Below are 12,806 nucleotides of genomic sequence, written 5' to 3'. Positions count from 1 at the left end.
AATTTTTTTGTAACCTTGGCCAGATCTGTGCCTTGCCACAATTCTGTCTCTGAGCTCTTCAGGCAGTTCCTTTGACCTCATGATTCTCATTTGCTCTGACATGCACTGTGAGCTGTAAGGTCTTATATAGACAGGTGTGTGGCTTTCCTAATCAAGTCCAATCAGTATAATCAAACACAGCTGGACTCAAATGAAGGTGTAGAACCATCTCAAGGATGATCAGAAGAAATAGACAGCACCTGAGTTAAATATGAGTGTCACGGCAAAGGGTCTGAATACTTATGACCATGTGATATTTCAGTTTTTCTTTTTTAATAAATTTGCAAAAATTTCTACATTTCTGTTTTTTTCTGTCAAGATGGGGTTCTGAGTGTACATTACTGAGAAATAAAATGAACTTTTTTGATTTTTGGAAAATGGCTGCAATGAAACAAAGAGTGAAAAATTTAAAGGGGTCTGAATACTTTCCGTACCCACTGTATGTGCCGGCGACAAGCAGTGTGCAAAATGATAACACTTTAATATTACCATAATGGGTGGAATTGCATGATGGCATTTTTCAGGCGATTGAAACTTAATTTTTTGTCCTAGTCCAGCCCTGGTCACCCGACTTTATCCTTTGCTACCGTCGTAAGGATACCAGAGGTAGCAGCCACTCTAAACGTAAAAATGGGTCGATATGGGTCGATTTCTGGTGAGGGCTGGCTCTTCAGCTGTTAAAAGCTCCACTGTGTCCACCAACTAATGTTAGTCACTAACTTTGTCTGTCTGCCGTTTGTTGCTGGGAAGGTGTTTAGACCAATTTTGCTGAAAACAGTTGCCTGCTGCAATCTGAAAATTACGCGTTAAGACTTAACCAAAACAATGAGCTGCCAGACAATAAAAGGCTCTCCAGCGGATTGATTACTTTTTGGGTTTGTCTATACAAAATTCACGTAAAAGTTGTCATGGGATTTAATGTTAACATAAGATATTAGTTATCTGCTTATTTGATTAAATGGTTGCTTACAGCAAGTATTTGAAGCTGAATAGCTGGTTTAACATCTCCTTAGTGTTGCATAGTTATGTGAGTAAGTGAACATGAACATGGTGGCTTCCTTTATTCACAAAACACTGAATGAGGGATGTTAGAATGGCATGATTAATAACTAAACCATTATTACAAATGAAATGCAGAAAGTGAAAATTCCTTTGAATAGGTAGATAGATAAATAGATATGCACTCTGCAGAATAGGCCTAACAGAATTACTCTAAAATATAATTTTTAAAGCTGTCAGGAGGCAGATAAATGCAATGAAGTAGAATGGTTTGTTGGAGAAGAAGTGCTTGAAAAAAATCTTGAGCTAGTAATTTAACAATATACTCCACATGACTTTTTACCACCGTTGCATGTGAAAAGGATCCTTTTGAGCTTGATTGCTACGTAACACCTCCATGGAAACATTTCAAATCCACCACAATACTTTCTCATACTGCTCACTGCATCATGTTTACTGAGCCTTTACTGGCAACTGCATCCAGCAAAACAATTTCAGAGTGCTCTCACATCCCAAAAGAATTCTTTCATCACAGAGATACTTTGTGTATCAGCTTTATCTCAAGATGAAGAGACTCCGCCACAAAGGAGCTTACATTAAAGAAGAGTCTTTTTTTTAAAAAGTGTTTAAAATTGGTTTGAGATCTGTTTCCTCATGTTTCTAGCTCAGTGCAGAGATAAAACATTTGTAAGTCCATGTACAGAATTAATTTAAATTCCACTGCCTTAACCGCATTGAGAGAGATTTAAGTCCAAAAATAAGGAACAATTGAACATTGTGGGAAAAATGCATTCAAAATGAACTAATTCAAAACAAAGTCTAGCACACAGTATCCATCAGTCTATAGTCTAAATGCATTTGTGGTGAGCAGTAAACCATAGTTTGACTCAGCTCCACTAAGATGGTCTTTCTTGATGGATGTTAAGTGTTTTGCCATCAATTGCACATGAAGCATTAGTATGTTGGTCAGACAGGTTGTGTCTGAACTCTGCATTAAACAGAACAAAACCAAAATTGATTAATGAAAGTAAGAAACACCCCATCTGATGCTGATAAAAGTTCCCCTTCCCTTGAACCTTCTATTAATGTCTCCCCACTTTCAGAAAAACGTGTCTCGCAAATTGATAAATTTAGATTTATGGTGTTCTCAATTATGAGAAAACTCTTTAATCCTATTATCTATGAATATTTCATTTAAGCGCGGTCCTCTGGGAAAAACAGCAAGCTACAGGAGGTGAAAAACAGTCTGAGGGTCATGATGATAATATCACATGTATACTGTATGCTAAGGCTGTCTCAATAAGAAGGTTGAGGTTCAAAGATGAGTACAAGTGGCAGGTGACATTTCAACTCCCGCTGGTTTGTTTAAATGACATTTCAACCACCGTGATGATCCAAAAATCAAACAGTGGGTCTAATGCATCCTAACCAGTAAATAATAATGTAAATAATGTGAGCATTGCAATCTTTAAACCAAAAAAAAAAACAAACATCTGTAAATACATGAAGTGAGCATGTGTAAATTGTAATTTGGGTGTAATGCTTTATTTTAATAGTGCTTTATTTCCTAAACCTAATACTTCTTGACAGTTATATAAAAATAAGATTTGTAATTGTTTAGTTCATTTTGTTGATTTTTAAGTTGACTGCTTAATTTAACGCATTTAAACATTTAAAACATTTACTTGAGTATACCTGATGCATAGCCTAAGCTATCACTCCACATTTTAGTTCCTCAAACATGAAAAATATAACAAATTTTTAACAATTATTTAACAAAGCCTGAATTTAATTCTATGAGCTAAAATAAATATTTCATTAACAAAATGTGTAATAATGTGTTTAAATTAACATTTAAACACATTATTAACATATTATAAACCCGTTACCTTTCCTTCCATTCATATACTTTGAACTTTATGCAGGCCTAATGATGATGATAACGTTTCCTACACGTCTAGGTGACCTGCAATGTACTGACTAAAATCCTTAGCATTTCATTGGAACTAATTGGAGGTGCACCAATGTTAACACTGTTTCTCAGAATAAATTCCAAGTTACATACATGTAGTTATTTCAAAGAAACATCCAAGCAAAGTGTTTTGAACAAATAAACCCAGAGCATTGGTGGAGGCTCTTGGTTCGACAATTCAATTTAAAAAGCATTTTTGCAGGAACACTTTTAACATGAACGAAGGGGTGTTTGATTTGTTGTGTCTTAGTTTATTGCGGTGTCACAGTTGCAGCTGACACTTCTTTAAGATTGCTGATGTCAAAAGGCAACACTTGTACATGACCTGACAACGGTCAGAATATGATATCTGTGTACATCAGTAAAGTGTCAGTAAAGAAGCAGATTTTGAAAAGTAATAGCACATAAGGACAGATTTGATCATAATCCTTGTCAGGTAGAGCACATAGCTCTCCCTCCCACAGCGATCACAGCCATCTGGGATGGAAAATAGATTGATGGCTACGGAGCATAAGCAGCCCTCCTGGCAGCCAGCCACCAGCCATCATGCTGAACTTGGAGAGGATTCCTTCACTTCACTACCTATAACCCCCCACTTCTTATCACTTCACAGCTTGTGGCCTTATTGACTTCAGGCTTACACGTATGTGGACTGAACTTTGAATCATCTGTGGATATTACTCACTGAGACAGCACTATATTACACAACCAGTATATGATATAAAGTAAAGAAACTGTTTAAGTTTTAGAAATAATTTCAAGCTTTTCGCTTTTTACCTTTTAACTTTTCTCCTCTAGTTCTAAGATACTGTGGTGACTATTGCCAAATACTATGTAATTCCAATAGAATAAATACTTTCAGGCTGCTTCAAAATCTCTATTTTTCTTAAGTTTCACTGATTCTTTTTCCAATGCTCTGCTTGTATGTGTATTTATTTGTGATCCAACCTTCAAGTAATATCAGTGAAAGCTACACTGCGTCTTTATTAACATTTCAGGTGCATCACCATAGAGACTCTGCTGCACCACAACTGCACAAGGTTACCCGTCTTGCAACAGTGGGCTTCTCTGTGTGTGTGTGTGTGTGTGTGTGTGTGTTTGTGTGTGCGTGTGTATTGACGGCACCAAGAAGTAATCCACAGTTGTTGTGATAATAGTGTTTTCTTTGAAAAGCAATGAATGAATGTGTCATGTTCGGGTACTGTTATTATTTGCCAGGATTATTAGATTGCTTTTTCTTTGCTTATTGATGCAGTGTGTCTGTCCTTCATATGCCCTCTCCTACCTTCCCTCAACACTGTGCAGAGCTTGAGATGTAAAGCATCACTGAAAAGCATATATCATCTTTAAGTCACCATCAGTAATGGCTGTGCAGTTTCATAAGAGGGTTCACTTCTATTTTTCTAGAATTATTTGGATGCAACATTATTGTATTTCTGTGGCTCCTGTTTTGGTTCTACAGAACTTTTTTAGGGATACAGCAGAGTGGCAGATCAAATTACAGTATTAGCTTTCCATTGTATCAGACCATGTGGTGTCATCAACGGGCCACAACTCAGGCCACTGCTTTAAAAATTTGCTTGCATAGAAAAATATACAAACATCCCAGTCTGAACTTTGAAAACGGTTATAAATGTAGAGCAGTGGTCGGCATTTATATTGTTTTCTGCCTTGTCTGTGTCTGTCATGCACAAGTCTTGAAAAAATAGAATATAAAGAAGAGGTCATGAATACAGCCCATACTTTCATTTATTTTTAAACTAACAATGGATCAAATGACTATGTGTTTTGTGAACAAGGTTGACCCACAGAAAATTATCACACAACAACACAACAACAACGCAATTTTAGCTCATTGTTTTGATTTCCGACCCGCAACTTTAGTGTTTTGGTTCACTCTCACTGCTCTCATTGTGTAATTTTTAGCTGCAGCTGTTTTCAGTGAAAAAGCTCTAAAAACCCACGGTACACCACCAGACAGAATTAGTGACTATAGCTACACTACAGTAGAACATTCAGCAAGCTAAACAACTAGATAGTTTTTTCATGAAGACCAAAACAAAGCTAAATATAGCGTGACTTCAGATTATTTGTGTTGCCCCACGTCTCACTGCTAACACACGTTCAGGAGTAAATTGTGTATTTGTTAAGGATTATTTTAAGCCACAGATTTGAGGCCCTAATGTATGGCATTAGGATGGTGTGTGACAAATTCAGTCAAAATAAACTCAAAAACTCATGTTCATTTTAATTAAGGAACATGCAACCCAGTGCAACGCTTTGGCTCATTTTTGTGTTTTTAATTGTTTGTGGACAACAATGGAGCTTTAATGGCCCAGAGGAATAAGCTATATCAGGTTTTGGTTACACAGACAATAATTCTAAGTAGGATCAATTCATTGTTGGTTTAATTGTTCTTTTTGTGGTAAAATATGTATTAAAATATCTCTAGACTTATACTTTTTCTTACTGTTCTTTGTTATAAGCATAAGTCACAACACAAAACTTGTTTCTCAAAAAGAAGGATGTAAATAAATAAACTATAGTGCTGATGTATCTGCAGCTTCTCAGGTTTGTGTCTGTCTCCTTTCAGAATATGAGTAATGTTAGGAGACATGTTATATTAGTTTTGGCTCAGCGGTTTAACCCGGTTTTGGGTTCACGCAGGTTCAACCCCCTTTGGTGTCTCTGAAATACATGTTCATGGATGAGGTGAAAGGTCATGACCCCCAGAGTCAGGAGTTCATTGTTAAGTTTTGATTGATTAATGATGTGTCACGCAGCAACACCTGTTCCTACAATGAAATCAGCATTTTATCTGTTTTATTTTCTGATGATCCCCAAATTCAAATTGTGTGTGTGTGTGTGTGTGTGTGTGTGTGTGTGTGTCTGTGTGTCCGTGTGTTAACGTGTGAGAGTCAGTGTTAGTGGGTCTGCGGCATCAAAAAAAGCATCTAAATTCTTTCTTTGATGTATGAGCTCCGGGAGCTTGGGACAGACAGCCTGATATTACATAATTAAAGCAGACAGGTTTTAGCTTTTATCATTAGAAAAAGGAATCCAAGTGATGTCTTAATGTGTGCTATAAATGTATTAGAAATGATTTTTCATCTTATCTTTGAGGTGTCATTACTGTCCAAACAGCTGCTTTAGAAAACTACCATAAACACTGTTCACAAAATAAGTATTTTCATACAAAATCAGAGGTATAATAATTTTATCTACAAAATATCCTATCTCAGACATGCGTTTATTTTTGTATTTGTGTGACTTTACAGACAGTTTTGTGTTTGCAAAATACAAGTCAGTAATGCTAACAGCAAGAAAGAAACTATAGTTCAGTCCTGAAAAATATAAAAATATTGGTGCTGGAAAGAGATAAATACAAGGGAGTTGGAAACGGAGTGGCAGGAGGTTGGAAGTAGTGTTAGAGTAGTAGGTTTATTCTGTTATCCTCTTTTGTTTTGTAAGCTGTTTTACCTTGAAGCTGAAAGCAAACAAGACAAACAAGCCACACAAGGCAGTTCATTCCACATAGTACAAAGAACATGGTATTGTTATTCTACAAGCTGTGACAGTGGAGAGACTCAGAACGAGAAGTTTATCATAGGATGTGTGCTAGACTGTGCGATTGTTAAAACCAAAAGAGTTCATTTCCTTGGGAGTGTGAATGTGTTCTATAAATGGTTGTCTGTTATTTAGTGTGAGATGCAAAGTATGTTTTTACTAAGGGAGGCACTAGAGGAAAGGTAATCCATATGTATGCAGGAGGTCTGTCCCCAACTAAGGATTTACATAGTCGAATCAGAATTGTCAAGTCCTGCCTATACTTGACTGATATTTGAATCATGTGTGTTTTTGTGCACGGCGATTATTTTTTCTCTCTCTCTCTCTCTCGCCTGCCATCCACCGTTCTTGTGAGTTTTGCGTCCATGCCCTGCTGCCGACAACTGCATGCACATCACGGTACCTCGTGGGTCTATTTCAAGTAGCCGGCTGTTTAAAACAATATAATATTCTTTGTGTGGTTCATCAATAGTGATAAATTATCTGAAAGTCCCGCGAGGTGCGAACAACTCGGCACAACACTAGTGAAGCTTCGACTGTGAGACTAACAGTCAAAGTAGGCTCCGCCCATCAAAGCATCAAATCTTCGGGGTCAGCCCTAGTATGCAGTAATGTAAATGGTTCAAGGGGACCCTGAAGGTGCTCAGTAAATTCTGGCCACTACATGTTGATATTTCATGTTAACAAGTGGAAACATGGCCTGTTGGTGGCACTATAGATTAGGAATCAACCTCTGGAAAACACAAACATCTCAACAGAAGTTCAAGGCATTCTAGCCAATAGCTGTAGGCAAGAATGGGCAGTATTTTTGATACACGTATTTCAAATACAAAATTATATTTTGTTGTTACTATACTGTAAAATACTTTGTGAGATGCTGCCTCTGACTGGTTCCTACTCAGTAATTTGTCTAGATTTGTTGAGATCAGAACAGAAAATTGATCCAGACCTGAACAAGAATGTCAAGATGAGAAACGTGTAGGTCAGCCACAGAATTGCCACAATTCTTAACAGTTTAACACCTGCTTTGGAGTTTGTTTTAGTAGCCTAGGCTAAATCATTTATCAATATACCTAATGTTCTATTAATATTTGACCCAAGTAGCAACCCTCACAGTTAACGTTAGCTTGCTACTTTCAGCCTATGTTAAGTTTTCGTTGGTTGTGCGTGAAAACAGTAATAGTGTTGGTTGACAACCCAAACCTGGTGTTTGTTGTAGTTCAGATGATACAAAGTAGGCCCTACATTACCAAACACCAACTAACTAAATTGGGATAAAATTATAAGTCATTAGCCAGCTGTTAAACACTAAACTGTTGGTTACTTTAAAACTAAACTTCATCTGTGTAATCACAGAGATATGTGAATATTTGATCTGTTAACTGGTTGCCTGACAGACTTATCGCATGACTCATTAAGCAGAGAAAAGCTGTTGCTCTCAAACACTTCATCAGCTGAGTCAGTGTACTGGTGGAGAGATAGATCAAATAGGCCGATATATGGAAGGTTTACAAAGTGATTTTGTGGCACCCTGGAATAGTATTTTTTGAAATACAAAAATTTTTAAAAAGTTTATTTTGATACATAGCATGGCTGCTGTATTTTGCAGTTTATTAATGATTTTGTTGAGTGGTGTGAGGAGTCTCACCTTCATTTAAATGTACTGAAGACCAAGGATATGGTTATTGATTTCAGAAGGAATCTCTATATGCATGAAGTCACATCCATTAGGGGTGAAAGTGGAGTGTGTGCAGTCTTTCAAATACCTTGGGACAATCATTGATTCAAAGCTGAGTTTTGAAGCCAACTGTGAAATGGTGTGTAAAAAGGGTCATCAACGTCTGTTCTTTTTAAGGAAACTGTGTCAATTTCAAATTGAGAAATCACTGTTGATTATGTTTTTTCGTGCTTTTATTGAATCCGTACTCTCCTTTTCTCTGGTATCTTGGTTAACGTTAAAGAGTCAGAACTCTATTAACCAGATTGTGAAATGGTCCAGTTGGTTGATTGGGGAACCACTATTGTACCTAGCCTCGCTGTATACTAGGCAGGTACAGCGCATGAGTACTTCAATTTTGAGTGATCAGCTTCATCTGCTGTATTATGAGTTCAAGTATCTGCCATCCAACCAACGGTTTAGAGTACTAAACGATATAAAAATAGCTTTGTTCCCGTAGGGATTAATTTTATGAATAGTATTAAGATGGAGTAGATTGTTTTAGTGTGATTTTAGTGTCTTGTTCTGTTTGTATGGTGTTATCGTTTATATGGTTGAGAAATAGCCTAAACTTATTCTCTGGAACGTAATTTACCTACGGGTATAAATAATGGAACCTGAACCTGAACCTGATTTTTATATGCTTAAAATCAGGGCATTGGGTGTCTTATTTTAAAAGATATTTTGATGTACCTTTGCCCATCCCTGGTTGTAGGAAATATTGCCACAGTTGAGCAAGCAGGGTTGCAAGAGGACTAGGACCCTCAAGCAGATTCAGGAGACAAAGCAGGTGCTGTTCAGTGGTATTTAATAATTTAATCATAGATACATAGGCTTGCAGGAAGGTGAGGCAGGCAAGGGTCAAAAACAGAAAAGCAGTTGCATGTAAACAAAGCCAGAAGGGAGCAGGGAAGAATCAAAATCCAAAATAGGCAAGGATCAAGGAAAACAAAGAAAGTCCTAAAACTGGGGAAATACTAGCAAAATGGCAGGGAAGGTAAAATGGAAATACCACAAAGGAATACATAACTTAAATACATTAGTGAGGGGAGGATAACTAGACACAGGTGAAACTAATCACGGCAGGGCAGACAATCAAATAGATGGGAAAACACAGAAACAGTCCCTCAAGGTTTTGGTGATGTTGCGATCACAACTATTAACGCAAATTCAACAAACCCCTGTGAATTCAGCGCAACTTGCAATTTTGACCAATCACCGCAACCGTTAGGGTTAGGGTTAGGTCCACAAAATCCTTATTTGTTGATTCAACTATAATTGTAAAGATAAAAAATTCACATTTACAATTACAATTACAATTATTCATTTAGCTGACGCTTTTATCCAAAGCGACTTACAATTGCTATACATGTCAGAGGTCGCACGTCTCTGGAGCAACTAGGGGTTAAGTGTCTTGCTCAGGGACACAATGGTGGATGTCTCACAGTGGGAACACATTTACCTTTGCAGTTTTTATTCCCACAATTTCATTGCAAAAAAACACCCTAAAACATCACAATGTTCATTGCAATTTTTTAGAAAACCTCACGCAAAATGCAAGATGCAGCGTGTGGGAGTAGATAGACAAATGCCTGGCAAACAAATGCCATAAAGAAGTGGATAGCTGCACACTGCATGCTGATTAGAATTGCGAAAGATGTCAGTCTTAGGAACGTTCTTAAAATCGCAACGTAGTCACTTGGCCCCGCGGGGTTGTTCTGCAATCCTCAGGTGAACAGGAGACAGGAGAGTAAACATCCGGCACTCAGTGGATAGTAACAATGGCTTCTTTGTGCTACACAGCTGTAGCCTATTTAACTTAAGTCAAAATTATAGGCTACATACCTTTACCTGATAGGCCTATCTAGTTTTGCGGGGATGCATGCCATCTTTATTCCCTCCTGTTGATATCCTATTTAGTAAAGAGTGATAGATTCTGGAAACCCACAAACAGCGAGGATCAGTCTCTCTTCCAATGATTTGTGCAGCGTGTCGCGTACAAAAAGTTCAAGACAATTCAACTTACCAGTAGTTGTAGAGATTTGCTCTGCAGCGACATGTTGACAAATGGACATATGGACCAGTAGATGCTACAGTACATCTCTGACTTTTGAAAATAATTCAATAAGTGATTACTGTCTACACATACAAAAAACATATGGGTGAGGTGCATATCTATGGTATAAAAATGCTAGTACAACAAAGAACAGATAAATAAAACAGACATCATGTTGGTAAAAAAAATAGATACAAAGCTGAGGGTCTTTCCTGGGCCCTGTTTCAGAAAGCAGGCTTAACAAACTCTGAGCTTATCCCTGAGCTCTGGGTTGATTGAGCCTGAGGTGGGAAACTTTGAATTTTTGGTTCCAGAACAGCTGATCAGAGGGCTGTTTCACAAAAGCAGAATTTAGAAATCCAGGACAAGAGATAAAGCTAGGCTTGACCTTGAGTGATCAGTGCATCCTGGCTTTATCCGTTTCACGAAGGCCAAACCAGGCTCAGAAGGTGCAACTATGTCAAGGCAGGTGTAAGTAATTCAGATAAATCAACAATTTTCTTCAAGAGACCACTCGGTCGATCACAGACTCACTGATTGTGAAATGGAAAAGACATGTGCAGCATACTTTATTTGCTGTTACTCACTGTGTGTAAAGAAGGTTTACAATGAAAAAATGCACATAATATAAAGAAATAAAGAAAGAAACATGGCCGCAGTATTAAAACAGTGAGAAAAGGCATGGTAGACAATAGAGGGGCGACTTGATAGTATCAAGTCTCACTGCTCCTGACTGAAACTGTTTTTTTCTCATAGTATTTTATATATATATGTTTACATTGCATTGCTTGTTTTCTTATTGTGCAAATAAACCTTTCTTAAAGGATTTTCAGTTATTTAAGATTTTTTATTGCAAGCAACATTTTTAACAAATGCTTTTAAAAAGTGTATATAAATATAATACGGCTAGGCAGAGAGGCTGGAGGTATGTCAATTTTGTGTGAAAATGTTTTACTTGTTTAGTCAATATGGATAATAGATAATAGGTCAGTGATATGGTGCTCATAGAAAATACTGTATCATATTTGCAACTTGACCCTGAGGCTGTAGTCCCACAGTCTGACAGCCAGTCTGCCAATGTAGTAAGTGTTACCTGAAGGACATCCACAGGTGAACAGTTCCTGCTGTGGTTGTAATTTTACAAAATAAAATATCAATAAAACCACTGGCAGGAGTTGGACTTATATATGGAGATACAAAGAGGCCTACTGAGGAAATTGGAAATCCAGCAACTACAAAAAGATTGCAAAGCACACTGTAAGCACGACTGTAACACAATGTATTAATCACTCGCAGCAAACGAGTGATCCCAGGAAGAGAAAAAAAGGAAAAACATCATTGTGGTGTCCTCTCCCTGTTGTTTCATGTATAAACAGTGCACAATGTAGCCTCCTTATTGAAGTGGGACTTCACACTTTCTTTCGCTGTTTTATTGCTGTGCCCGTTTTATTCATCATTTTTCTTTACATGTGCTTTCATTCCACGTAAACCTACTTGCTGATGCTCGTTGTGTGCAAAGTATGGTGCATGCATCTTCTCCAATTATGAAACCTAATAACCCCAAACTGCTATTTCAATGCAGGCTAATGAATAATATTCAAAACACATACATAAGAACATGGAATAACTGAAAAAAACACATTGGTTTCTGATCGGATTGACCGCTGACTGAACAGATAAGGGACCAGGATTAACTAAGCCTGGCTGTTAGCCTGGTCTGGAGCAGGCTAGCCGCACAGAATAAATTGCCATGGTAACTTATGTGCTACTGCTTTCGTGAAACCAAATTAGGGCTTAATTCAGCCAGGATATCTGGAAAATCCTGGCTATCTTGGTTTTATTTTTTGGAGGCATAATCATAGTCATTACAGAAAAGCAGGAAACATTATTCACAATAGGCTCTGTATCTGACACTGCTGCTCCCCATGTTAATCAGGCTGTGAACGGTGCACTGTAGTGAGGTGTCTTCACATCCTGTAAGATGATTGTCTGTTTAAAGCAAGTCTACGACAGTAATCAAATGGCTGTTGAGTGAGCTTATGTGTACAGCTGAAGTTACTTGTATTTAAATCATTATTTTATTCATCGTTATTACATGTTAAACAGGTCATCTGTTGCAGAAAAAAACATTATTAACAATTTAAAGCCATTATAATACTGACACATTTTCTGACCACCTATAATTACACAGTAGGAGTCAAAATCCATATATCCAATTCAATTCTTGGTAATGGTTGAATGTGTATATGGGCATCACATTAAGTTATTTATAGCATGCTTGTAAAGTAAAAACTAAATTTCAGTCCATGTCCATGCTAACTGTGGTCTGTCAGATAAATGCTTTTGATTCATATGATTTTACTAAGCAACAGGATAATAATTAGATCTGTTTCTCAGGTTGAAACACCATATCACTCAAAACATGACATCAAATCAAATGGAAGGATTCTTATGAG

Source organism: Micropterus salmoides, unplaced genomic scaffold (genome assembly GCF_014851395.1).
Source record: "Micropterus salmoides isolate LMB-PRFRI ecotype aquatic unplaced genomic scaffold, ASM1485139v1 Ms_hic_scaffold_19, whole genome shotgun sequence".
Lineage (NCBI taxonomy): Eukaryota > Metazoa > Chordata > Actinopteri > Centrarchiformes > Centrarchidae > Micropterus > Micropterus salmoides.
Note: the sequence above shows the minus strand (reverse complement) of the source record.